The sequence below is a fragment of the Neodiprion pinetum genome, chromosome 7 (genome assembly GCF_021155775.2).
Source record: "Neodiprion pinetum isolate iyNeoPine1 chromosome 7, iyNeoPine1.2, whole genome shotgun sequence".
In the NCBI taxonomy this organism is placed as follows: Eukaryota; Metazoa; Arthropoda; class Insecta; order Hymenoptera; family Diprionidae; genus Neodiprion; species Neodiprion pinetum.
In genome coordinates this window covers 23,742,610-23,756,030 of record NC_060238.1, presented here as the reverse complement: position 1 = coordinate 23,756,030, position 13,421 = coordinate 23,742,610, and the positions used below count along the sequence as shown (strand labels likewise).

At 36.8% G+C, this 13,421-nt stretch overlaps 1 protein-coding gene and 1 long non-coding RNA gene across 4 annotated transcripts in view; one reads left to right on the top strand and one right to left on the bottom strand.

The window, feature by feature from the left end:
- Window positions 1–13,421, bottom strand: part of LOC124222705 (uncharacterized) — a 130,528-nt gene that overhangs the window by 32,720 nt on the left and 84,387 nt on the right. The window lies entirely within an intron of this gene.
- Window positions 1–13,421, top strand: part of thw (thawb) — a 105,335-nt gene that overhangs the window by 28,753 nt on the left and 63,161 nt on the right. Inside the window, exons 1-2 of one of the 3 annotated variants that reach the window (XM_046634889.2) lie at window positions 7,616–7,740; window positions 7,999–8,042. The exons of 1 other annotated variant lie outside the window; for it this stretch is intronic. The gene's annotated coding sequence lies outside the window, so the exon portion shown is untranslated. Of the gene's footprint in view, window positions 1–7,615; window positions 7,741–7,779; window positions 8,043–13,421 lie in introns of those variants that run through there. One more of the 3 variants, XM_046634892.2, reaches the window with a different exon arrangement.

Genomic DNA, 13,421 nt, shown 5'->3' with positions numbered 1-13,421 from the left:
TCAGATCAGGTATTTAAGAAACATCGTACGAAACTGTAAAAACAAATTGCGCAATCTTTTGCGTTAGAGTTTCCCTTCGTTTCATTTAATTTTCGACGAAATTAGATTTACCTTGGAAATTTGTGATTTATGTACATATATATATATATAATTTTCTACGGTTAATTAAGCACCTGTTAATTTCGACCACTCGACACAGCAGCTGCAGCCTATAATTCTCTTGGCGTTTTAGGCAGCTGAAGGTGCAGAATATTATACGTATACCGTTAATGAAATTTACCTCGAGCTCACTTTCTTATTCCCAATTATTGTTCTCGGAAATTATGTTATGTATTATGAATATTTTACCACATACCCAGGCTTATTGCATTGTTCTTGTAACGTTTTATTATATACCCCTGCGGTTTTGGAGAGAATTGGTCGAATTTAAATTTCCATATTTTTGAATATTTAATTAAAACACGTCTCACTGCAAAACTTATAACCGGCAAGATCGCGATCAAATTAGTAAAGGAACAAAATTTACACTCATTATCCGGGCAAGATGATCATTTTTCACCATCTCTTTTCCCACGATTCAAATGTTACGTAAGTTACGGCTTCGAAAACTAGCGTATCGTCAGTTATACAAGAATTTGAAAAATTTCTAGCTCATCCTTTCGTAAAGTTCCATCGATAATTCAACAATCCGATTATCACTTCCTTAAGAAAACTTGTTTCAGACAAAACTGAATATCGTAGAAACCTCGCGAAATCAGAATAATTTACTTGTAAAATTGCGAATTGGGATTAAGTATAAACTGACTTTTTGCCAACGAGGCGAATAATAAATAACACCGTCCTTCGTCCCTGATTTGACGCTTCTGAAAACCCGATTTGTCAAACCATGCGAAAAGATCGGTCAGTTACTTTGATCCATTAGCTTTGTCCTTCGTTCACGGTATGCATTTATTACCCAACGAGATCTATGCAGCGGTTTCATAGATCATTATAATAACTCGTACGTAAGCTAATGGGGTCCGGGTTCGATTTCTTCGAGTCTGCAATCCTCTGTCACTCGTTATGACTGTTCTTTTATTTCTTTTTATTTTTTATTTACTTTTTTTTTTCCACCTCGTCGTGTTTCTATCGTCTATCGTTGCGACCGACGCAATTAAACCCGGGTCGATTTAAACAGGCGACAACCTTGACTCGCCCAAATTTAACATCCGGTTTCAATAGAGAAGAACCCTGATGAAAAATTCCGTGACTAAAATTCTATCGGGATCGTGATTCAGGTTAAATATCAAAGCGAATATTCTTAATACACCGAGAGAAATTTTTCGTTACGGTTAACGGTCAGTACTTGACGATTTTCATTTTTTACCACAATCGACAAAATATAGTTCCAGGTAGAAAATGAAAATTAGTTTTCCAGCTGTTACCGGAAAGTCTGGTATCCGTTGCTATTCTTTCTCATCACGATCACTGTTGCTATATTTTCTTGCAACTGTTGCGAAAATTTAATGCTTGCGCAAGAATAAATTGACGTTAAAGCCTCGTTTAACCAAAAAAGTAGAGTAAACCGAAGAAACTGATTTTGCGTTGCGATTACCAAAAAAGAATCGTTTTTCGTAATTTCAACAATATTCAAACAGTTTTTTTAACGATACCTGTTTTATTCAATTTTTCTGAGTGTACTCGAAAAATTGTTTTCTTTTCTTTCTTAATCATTCTCTGAGTATAAACATTACAGAACTTGAGTAAAATGATACGAAAATAAAACCGTTTACGCTGCAGAAAAATCAGTTTAAGATTCATGTGCAAATGATCGAAAATGCGGTATTTATTGATAATAATATTAATAAATTACAATCATGCAAACATTTTATGTACCTGCATAACGAGGTTATCACGACACTTTGAACCATGTTTCAGAGCTTAATTTCCGAAGGATAATAATACTCCCGTACGTATATGGTATGTACAAGGTTTTATATGCACGGCACTAAACGAGCTTAAAAGCTTGCGAGGTTTCAGCACTCAAGTTTATAAAACACCGTCTCTTCCCATCTTTGCATTCCCGTCGTTCTTTCTTACTTTTTTCGCGAGTTAAACGTTCGCCACAGTTTTGCATAACCTGCGCGGATTTAACGATTTTATCGTCGTTACAAGGCGAAATAGTTGCCTAGGATAACCATTTGCATTAATTTTAAACTTTATGTAATATTATCGGCTCCCGTTTGTCCTTGTATCTATCGTAAAAATTTCAACGGATAACGACGCAGAGGGAAAAGGAGAGAGAGAGAGAGCGAGAAAGAGAGAGAGAGATTCTAGCAAAGTTCCGAAACCATGCAGCGACGTCAATGTCCTGTAATTTTTTTTTTTATTCCTTTTTTTTCAGCACTTTACAAGTTTCCGCTTTGTCGCTTAACAGCGTCCACCTAAATCGTGTTCGTGTCATGATGGTTATAACAATGATAATACTAGCGGCACTAAAGACAACAATGGAATTCGCAGAGCTGTTAGAAGCTTGAAAATTTTCCGAGAATCGAAATGTCAAGGATGGTCGTTTCCGGTAAGGCTTTCCGATTAGGTCCGACGGCTTCCCAATTAGCTCAGCCTCGGCTCGCCTAATTGATCTGAGAATCTGAATTTTCAACCGGATGTTAATTAATAATCCACGATTTGCGGTCTCGTCGCTTCTGGAATTAAGGATCTGTCAAACGTACAGTTCGGTCAAAGAGTTGTAAAGACGAAAATATGAAATAACGAATATTTGAAAGTCAAACTGAAGTTAAACAAATTGATTTTAGTTAAGACAACATTCTCTTGAGACAGGTAAAAAAATTTTAAAACCACTTTCAGCTACAATAACACGATTATTGATGGCTGTGAAGATATTCCATTATCGAATAATTTGTGTAATAAAAGAAGAAAAGGAAAAAAAATCGCACCCTTTGTACGATTTTAATAAAATCTGAATGAAGGGATTATTTTTTTTTTATTGAGAACTTGCCTTGTTGTTTATCACTTTCAATGATTTCACCAATCATATTTCTTCTTTGATCAAATGAAGCGATGATTTCATTGTGAAAACGATTTAATACTGGGATTTCTTCAGTCATCAATAATTCTATTGTAGCTGAAATTTATGGTTAGAAAAGAGCAATTCCCTCCCAAGAGAATATTGTTTCAACTGAATTCAACTCGATGAACTTCGGTGGCACTTTCAAGCTTTCGTTATATGATATTTCTGTCTCCACAGCTCTTCGACTCGACTGTACGTTTGATATATCCTTATTAAACGGCCGCTGCAAAATGATCGACGCGCCTCGTTCTAAACTTGAATTTCCATCCCCCGAATCCGGGTTTTCCGCAAAACTAAAATATGCAAACACGACCTCCCGCAAACCGAGGTGAAATTTCAAACTAATGGTAATTTATACGCGGCTGAAGTGACGAAGAAATTTTCACCGAATCTCAACGACAGTCGAAATGCTATTCAGCCCTCCGAAAATCCGCCTCTCCGGCTCAATTTATGTGAGAGAATTTTCGATACGGGATATTGTTTATTACAATAATTACTCCGGACACTGTGTAAGATTATTAGACGAGACAAGTGAATTCTCTATTTTACCGGGGCGTGGCTGCAGCGCCTCGTTTAAACTTTCCTCGTGAAGTGAAACAATTCTAGGAATGTCTGTCAACGTCCCTGCTCTCTATCACTACGATTGAATACGATAGCGGAAAAACCGCACAACGGCAGGCAACGTCAAACCTGATATTTCCGTCAAATGCACGGATGGAATTGAATTCATTTATTGCGAACGTGAACCAGACGGTTGAAAAACTCACACGTTGATAAAAAAAATGGCATTCTGTGAATAATCGAAGACTGAGAAACTCGCTTCAAACAATATTATCATACATTTGAAATAAAAAGGATAAATAATCTCGCTTTTCTAGCCAATTGCAATTTTTTTTAAATCTCTTGTTTATCGTCCTCATTAACCCGATAAATTTGGCCTCTGCAATTTCTGATGAAACGAATGAGAAATAGCTGTTTCGAAATTGATTAATCATCCACGTATACTCGCATAAAATAATTGATCGTTTTTGACGATACGATTATGATTAATTTATTAAGGCGAAGAAATTTTTTCAACGTTCCAAAAGGAGCTGGTTCTGTATGAATCTTGATTGAAATCTCTCGTGAAAAGAATTCCTACGAATTAGATCTCAAGAATCACCGAGACGATCGACTGAATATTATATGAACGAGAATTTCAATACTGAAACGGAGAATGCAAACGATAGTTTCTACCCTGTCGGGATAATGCAGAATCGATAATAATCTCAACTGAATGATAAAATCAAGGGTAAAGCGACCGACGTGATGTAGATACGTACGTCGGTACTTCGACAATTGGATAAGGAGACACTCCAGAGTAGATGTATCGCTTCGATTCTCAGCGGGGATAAAAGCTCTTCGCAAATACTTGTACATATATATATATATATATATATGTATATACAATGACGTGCGAGGAAATAAAGTAGCGAAAAGCTGCGACGAAGAACTGGCGAAGAAAAGAAAGGAAAGAATCGAAAGAGAAATAAAAGCAGAAGAAACAGGAACTTGCTCAAAGTACACGTACGAATGGAAAATTGGCCAGAATCTAATTTGCGTGATCGTAGAAATACGACGGTCGGTAAGTGTCGGTAATAGAAATCAATGTCCGGAACTCTCTTTCCATATATGCAGTATATTAGGGATGATAATTGTCGGTAATAGGAATCTATCTGCGGAACTCTTCTTGCATGTATGCAACATACCAGGGTCGGTAAATGTCGGTAACAGGAATCTGCTGCCGAAACTCTCCTTTTATATCTATTCATGACGAATTCGCGCTTTACTTGACTCGTATTTGATGGCGTTGAAAGAAAAAAGACTTTTCGGCCAATTTACTTTCAATTCGACTGCAGAATTGCGATTGCAATTGCAAAAAAAAAAAAAAATGTAAGAACGATAAATAGAGAAAGATAGACGGGGAATGCGGAAGCAGCGGTTGAATTGCATCGAGGGAGAAAGACGTCGCGGGTCTCCTCTTCGGATTTGAAAGATCGATGAATGGCTCTTTGGAGCCGAACGACGCGGGGTCAGGACCTCGTGCTGTGTGTCCGGAGAAAAGTGGACGGTATCCCACGCACGGAGGTTTCTGCGCTTTAATATATAACTCACATTTATATACATATATAAATATGAATGCGCACACAGGGAGCAGGAAAGTATAACGCAAGGATTGACCGATACGCTCCCGTCTTTGGCAAATATTGCTCGCCCAGTTATTATCCCCAGCCAGCTTGGCGAAAGCGTTATTTCAAAGCTTGAGGATTTTTCCTTGTTTTCTCCGTGTACATATACTGTGATTCTTGGTTCGTCCTTTTCTGCGGTGGTTTTCTTTTTTACCAATTTTATTCTGGATTTTCAACATTATCTGATGAATCGAATGTGACGGAAAATTTTTCAAGTCTCATGTGCTATATAGAAATGAAATAAAGGAAGCGTCCGTTACGGTATGCAAATATAATAAATATTTGAAAAGATTGTTATACGTGGTAAGTTTCTGTAAAACAACAAACGAGATACTGATTAGCTTGCGAGTTGTATGACTATCGTCGTAAAATGCGGATAAAATATTTAATAATTTCATACGAGAAGTAAAAAAAAAAAATAACGGTAGATTGCATAGAAAGTATGGGATTGCTGTGTATAATTCAATGAGAGTATGCGTGCCTCGTACATGTAATTTATTAAAATATGAAAAATGTGTAGGTTGGAAAGAAGGGTTTTTCGCCAAATGTGGTTAAAAAAAAAAGAGTTCGATGTTGCTGAAAATAAAAAATTAAACAACGAAACTGAAGTTAAAATTTGAAGGGTTCTTCTGTGTACGTAACTTAAGAAAAATTACAGTCGAATAAAAAACATAGAAATTATAAGAATCGACGATTGTTAGGGTATCTCGGAACTTTGAATAGTATCACGAATAGAAGAAAAAAAGTGTGAATAAAGTAAACCGAAGAAAGATTGGAGATCAATAATCGTTTTTCAATGCCTGAAAGTCTTTCAGTTATCTCCTGGAGGGTAAAAAAAGTGAATATAAATAAATCCAAAATCAATATACGTGAGGGAAGATTTTTCGTCAAACGTTTTGAAAATTTGTGGGCAATTTCCTCATGAGACAAATTCATAACATCGTTGAATTCTGAGGGGGGAAAATACAATAATTGCTAGATTTGAATGCGAAACAACAGCAAAGAAAAAAAATCAAACAAATTAAAAATAAGATTTTGGAGTACAACTTACGATCATCGAGCTATGAATCAATCTCAATCACTCTATGATATACTTATTTCATTGTAAATGAGAATTAAAAAAGTTTGTATGTACCTGAATTTTAGAAAACTGGGAAAAACTGTTTTCACGCTGCGTAGTTGTTCAGTATTTGAATTCGTTGCTGGAATTTCTGTTAAGAAAAAAGAATGAATATTGTATTTCCAGCCTTTTTCGGTTACTCTTTTCAATTTTCGAAAATTCGAAAAATGCGGCAACTAATAAATTTATACCGCAAAAAAAAGAGAAAAAGAAGAAGAATGACGAAAAAAAAAAAAAAAAAATGCGTACAACGCGCCTAATTTTTTCTTCTGCTTTCCATAATCAGTATCGGATCCCTTTTTTTGCCGTTGGTACTTACAATTACAAATGAGAATTACAAAAAGGCTGCAAGTAGGTACTTGAATTTTAAAAAACGGAGAAAAACTGTTTTCACACCGCGTAGTTATCAATTAGCGAAAGAAAATTGTATTTGCAGCCCTTTTCGCTCAACCCTCTTCGATTCTCGAAAATACGAAAACCGCCGCAACTAATAAATCCACACCGTGAGTAAAAGAGAAGAGCAAAGAAAATGATGAATGAAAAAAAAAAAATAAATAAATTAATGAAAAAAAAAAAACCAAAATGAGATTGATGCGCCTAATTTTTTTTCTTCTTCTCGTTCTACTTTTCGTAACGCGTATCGGATCACTTTTTCTCCGTCGGTATAACAACCTACTACGAAAAGAAAGGGAAAGGGGAAAAAAGAAAAAAAAAAAAAAATGAACAAGACGAGGATGAGGCAGGACGAGATAATATACCGTTAGTCTTTAATGCGTCTCATAGAGAAATGATCTCCAGCTAAGATATAAGCGAGATGCTGCCCGACAACGTCCACGAAAGGAATGGACCGCGACTCTCTCTCTCTCTCTCTCTCTCTCCCCCTCCCCCCTCCACACTGCCCCCTCTCACTCACTCGCTCCGAGGAGAGAGAAGGCCGATCCACCGACCGGCTGATCCTCAGAGGCCGGAGATGAAAGTGAACCCGACGTGAAGAGAAGATGCGCTCACCTGGAGGGCCGGGATCGAGGCGTGGGAGTGCAGATCGGCGGCGGCGTCTCGACGCCAGCGTCGTCGGCAGGGTGTCGAGGGGGGAAAGATGAGGGGGGGGGGGGGGGGGGGGGACGTCGTGGCATCAGGCATGAGGTTTCCACGCCGCGGCGTTCGCCCGTCAGTTTACTCTCGCGTTTCGACCACGTCGCATCTCAGCGCGGAATCAACACGCCTCGAAACTGTTGAACATCAACAATATATTAATTAACAAGCCTGCGATGAGCCGCCTCGTGTATCGAATAACGACAATTACGATGGAAGAATTTTAATCCGTGTGTCAGATTTATATTTTCCTTCTCCTTCTTCTTCTTCGTTTTTTATTGTTTTGTTTTTTTTTTTCTTTTTTTTTTTGGCTTTCGTATCACTACATCAGCTCTGGCTAAGTTCGCGACTCTCTTAGTTTTGCAATTTTTGTGCTCTCATTGGCTAAAGTCTTTTTGGTATTCGTATACCTAGATTCTTGTTCTTCTTCTTCTTCTTCTTCTTCTTCTTTTTGACTTCTCTTCTTAGTGTGTCGTGATTTTTTTCAGTCTGATTATTGAAATATCGTGAAAGGAAGATATCGTCTTGTTTGGTGAGTCTTACTTATCGTAATGTTGTTGGTATTATTAATATGCGGCTGGATCGAATTAAAACCCTAGAAAAATCAGGTTCTACGCAATTGAAATAATAATTGTACAACCCCCGATCGCGACAGGATAACCGCCCTTCCCTTTTGTGTTTTCAAGTAAAACATAGGACAGGACTGATTGGAAAAATTGACAGCATTCGATACCGTTGATTTCGGGGAAAATTCGAAATCATAAATTGTAGAAACCATAAAGATTAAAAAAATAAAGAAACAGCTGCACAATTACGTAATGAACGAAAACGTCGAACGAAAAAATTTGGAGTAACGAATTTTGTCACGAGTTATTAGACCTTGAGGATAAACTTTCAATTCATTTATTAGAGATACAAATATTTGTGATATAAAAAATGGAGCCTAAAAATAAAATTAAAAAAAAAAACTGCTATTTGTTATCTTGAAACGTTTCGAACATGACCGTGAATAACGTTGTATTTTCCATGAAACGAAAGTTTTTCTTCCGTACGGTAATTGAAATGAATTTTTTAGGGTAACTTTTAATATACCGAGAGAGTAGAATTCGACGATTTACACGATTTTCACGGGTTCTGTTTGAACTCGCGTTCCGCGAGGAGTTTGGGACGTTTCTCACCCCCTCGTTTCTCTCATTTACTTTTTCTTCTCCTACTTTTCCTCCGTTCGTTCTCTTGTGGTGAAAATTTTTTTGCCACAGCGTTTTCTTTTACCCGGTAAGAACACTACGGGCGTCTTTTTGACGATTGTATAGCACTTTTTTTTTGTTTTTTTTTTTTTTTGTTTCTTGCGCACTCGCGTCTCTGTCTCTGAGAGAATCGTACGAGAATAAAGAGGGTATAAAATTTGGTGAAAAATGGAGCTGAAGAAGAAATAAAAATTAAAAACAAAAAATCCGAACCAGTGAGCGAAGATACACCCAGTTCAGGCCCAGAATTCGTACGATGCGGGAGGACCGAGGGATGGGGATTGAAATATAGGGTTTCTACCGCCAAAATCTACCTCTTGCCAATATTTCGCCGGGTGACGGAGTCGCGCTCATTTTTTATCCGAATTTATCGCCATCACGAATATTTCTCAACAAAGCTCGCATCAGCCTTTTTCGACTTTCCCGCAAATTGAGGGATAATCATTTCCGCGCTTTCAGGACTTCTGGGATAAAAGGTTGAGAAAAACCAGCCTCGTTATTCTTGTATAGATTCGACGAAAACTGAATTGTAAAACTGAAAAGGTAAAAAAGGAGGAAAGAAAAAAAAAAAAATATTTCATCCTTATAAGATTTTATAACGGTAATTAAAACCTGATTATTACCGACGATGATTTATGCAATCATTCCGTAGAAACTTGAGTTTTAGCAAATAATGAGGAGAGATGAATTTAAATCACAAAAAAACTTGGGCTTTTTCAAAATTGAAATTTGAACCTGGACGGGATAACCCTGAGCTTTATTTTCAATGCCGTAAGCTTTTAGGTTTACCCATGCAAGGTACTCTAATAAATTATTCAATTCCATTTCAGCTATGGATAATTGATCGTTAAAATGTAAACTTGTGTACTTAACGATTTCCGTTGCATGCGCAATATATTTTCGTTGGGCGAGTTGTCGCGTATAAAAGAAAAGGACCTTTTTTTTTTCTTACTTGAAAATGTTTAATTGAAATTTTTATTTCCGCGGAAGGTCGAAAAATTGTTTTTCCGATTATGTTTGCTCGGAAACAAAAGTAAAGGACGAGGAACGTTGAAGGTTTAACTACCGATTCACCATCAGACATTTGATAGAACGTTTAAGGTTTCGCTGGGTCGAAACGCTTCTGTGCTTTCGCGTGCAAGCTTGCGAGAAATATTCAACCGTCTGAATCAAGATTATAAACCTTTGTCGCGGCGTGCTGCTGCCGCAGGGAAATTCTCACGCGAAGTCATAGAGAATAAATGGCAATCACACGCGATTCGTTCGCCGCTGTGACAAAAGTGGCGAGCTTTTTGGCGAGCTTTGCTTTTCTGTTCAGGGAGGGTAAAAGTAACGAACAAGAGAAAATGTATAAATCAAAAGGCTTTCTATTATTTTCTGCGATCGTGCTTTTACTCAGAGAATTACCGACTATCGATAAGGACGGAAACTGTCGAGTCATTCGATCGCAATTTCCGATTTCTCATGCATGTTGCGATATTGGCGGAGCATATTTCACACAAAGCTTTTACCCTCCACAATCGGGGAAACGGAGACCTGGAAGTTTTCCTCGTTTCAAGTGTTATTGACAACCAGACGTTTTTCTGTTCGAGAAAAACCGGAACAGTAGTCGTGCAAAAGAAGGCGTAAGAAAAATAAATCAGTGTCAAATATCCAAAATCAGTTTCCGATGATGAGATAAAGCAAGAAGTTCGGTTTCAAGATTTTTCTGCTAAGAAAATTCTGATTTAATGAAATAAAACACAAGTTAGGAGTCGTAAATAAAAAAAGAAAGAGCTTAAATGGCTTGAAGAGTCCTTGAAACTTGCATAATTATATTAATAATAATATTTATTATCTAACTTTTCCTCCGCGATTTTATATCAGACACGAATTCAAAATTGAATACTTACTTGATGGGAGGAGAAAGCTCTCGAACATCTTGGCATAAGAATAAGAGGCTTTTCTGCAGGATTGCGAACGCGTCGAGTATCTATAGGGCATTCTACGAAGTAGCGGTCGAGATTGAAACTTGAGATTTTATACCTGCTTTAGAATTTTTTCTATAAGAATTGTGGTCGAAAAAACAATGGGCTGTATTTTATTTATTCTTTTAACCACTCCAATCCGAGTTACGATTCAATTTGCCATTTCCAGAACGCCCGTTATATAAAATCTGAACTAATTTTAGAAAATTTGGTAAAATGTAACAAAACTTTGGAGTCACTGTTAAACATGGGGTCTTTGTTATAGAGAACGATGTGTTATTTCGAATAATGATGAGTGCAAGAGAAAACAATAATTGGAATGAAATTTTTACATCAAAGTGACGAAAATAGATTGTCATAATGCGGGTTGAAAAAAAAGCCCTGTTCGAGAATCGGAAAGTGGCGAATATATTGTGACATCAAATTTTTTTAACTTGCTAATATTCATAATTGTTATTTTAAATTACATGTCAGTTGATTCGATGAAAGTTCAATTTTAAACAAGGGCTCAATTATATGTGACTGGATTTTTTTTTAGATTTTTCCCAAATATCAGGAAATGGGCGATTCGAAAATAACAAATCAATTCGCAATTCGGATAAAAATTGTTGAAAAAAATTGAAAATAACTTTGAATTAACAATTTCGTGGGAAAATTCTTCGGGCATATATTAAATCTCAATTTCTGATATTAATCGATGTTTCGAGGAATGCCCCGAACATTATCCAAAAGGTTAGGGACAACTTGTAACTTTGAAGTGAAACAGGTCGAGAGTAATCTAATGCAGCGTTCGTTTGCAAACGCGAAATTCGATACCTACAAACAATATTTCTCATCCCGCAGTCTCAGAAATTTCTAGGACCTGAAATAAAGAGCAAATCTCAGCTACTCCTGGAATGAATTTAAAAGAAAACAGACGAAGATAAACTTTCTCAAAGAAATTTTCTACCTCTGACTTCTTTCTCAATAATTGGCTACAATATTTTCCAGTTTTTAAAAAAATTCGTCATCGATCATTAGTTACAGGCACAACAAAAAAAAAAAAAAAAACTTGATTAAATATGTGTATAAATAAGACGAAGAACAAGTGAACCCGATTTATTTTTCTGTTTTTTATTTTTTTTGTGAATGTGTCGAGTTCTGAAAATGAGGCGATTAAAAAAAAAAAAAAAAAATTGTATTATTTTTTTTTCATAATAATGTAAATTTTCCACCCGCGTAACAATAATCATAACTCGAACGGCAGAATTATTGTCCGGTTCTCATTAGGACTGAGTGCAGCAATGGCTTGGCAATGAGAGTAAAAACAGTGGAGCCGGAGGATAGTCGTCAGAATAATGCACGCACCTGTAATTAAGAGTTTGGTCAGAGTTTGCGGGAGATCCGTCGTAAATAAACGCGTGGTGTAGCCATTTAGCTTAGAGAGGGAGAGAGAGAGAGAGTTTGGCTTTCCCATTTGCAGGATAGTAATTTCCCCGCCCCCTCCGGTGAGACCGTTTAAGTACGCGCTATCTGTTTCAAACACACCATTGAACTAAAACTATTACGTATGTATGTATAACGCAAGCGCGCAAGCTCCGCTGTGAGGCTTCTGCCAGCGACCCGCGGAATGGAAACCTTCCTGCCCTTAGCTGCACCTTACAGCCTCCGGCTTAAATCTTCTTCGTTCAAGGATGCGAGCTTTCGGTTCAGCTTTATCATATACGCGAATTCTCATGAATTCTGATTTGTAACCGACATTTTTTTATAGAGATATCGAACGTTGTTTTTTCTCTTTCAACACATTTCGCGAAGCTGCGCGGATTGTAGGCTTTTTTTATCGGACAACTTTTTTTTTTTTTTTTTTTTCCCCCCTCGCCAGATGTATTTTCACTGAAAAAATTCACAGGAGCGAATGAACGGAACGACCAAAAAATTTTTGAACAAATTTTAAAACGACCTAATTCACAATGCGTCTGAAGTTGTTTTTATTTTTATTTTTTTTTTATTTATTTTTTTCTTTATTCTTCACGCTTTTCACTCTTCTTCCCGATATCATTTGATACGATTTCGATAAAACTTGCAAATCTTATCCCTTCGGTGTATACCGAGCATCATTGATTATGATAATTGTAAAGTTGAACTCTTAAAATTGGCAAGATGCGTATTTTTCAACAGACTTGATATAAATTCGAGATCATTCTTACAACGAGAAGCATTTTCAAGAAATAAAATTGAATCCGTCGAGTCTTGCTTTCACTTTTAACGGTAATTGTTCGTCGAGCTCGCTCGCTGAAGCTTGCGTGAAATTTTATCCGACCTTTAGGTACATACAGCTAAACACGTACGTACGTTCTATGTTATAAATAGGTATATGTAATAACACAAGCCCCTATACATAAATACAAATATATATACATATGTATGTATATAAAGCTCTGTAGATATATAGACCACGTACATAACACGAAGCGTTACGCGGAAGCTTTTAGCGCCGGTGATCCCTGGGAAATCCAATTGATTAGCGGTTCGTGCAGTAGAATAAGAACAACAACATCGCTGGCTGGTTTTTAGGGTAAAAGGATAAATAGATTCGAAATTACGAGGGATGAAAAATGTCACGCACGCAACGCGATAACTAATTGAAAAAATTTTAAGAATTTTAGTGAAAATTGGAACAACGGTAAAGGAAGAAAGAGAAACGGAAGCAAACTTTTG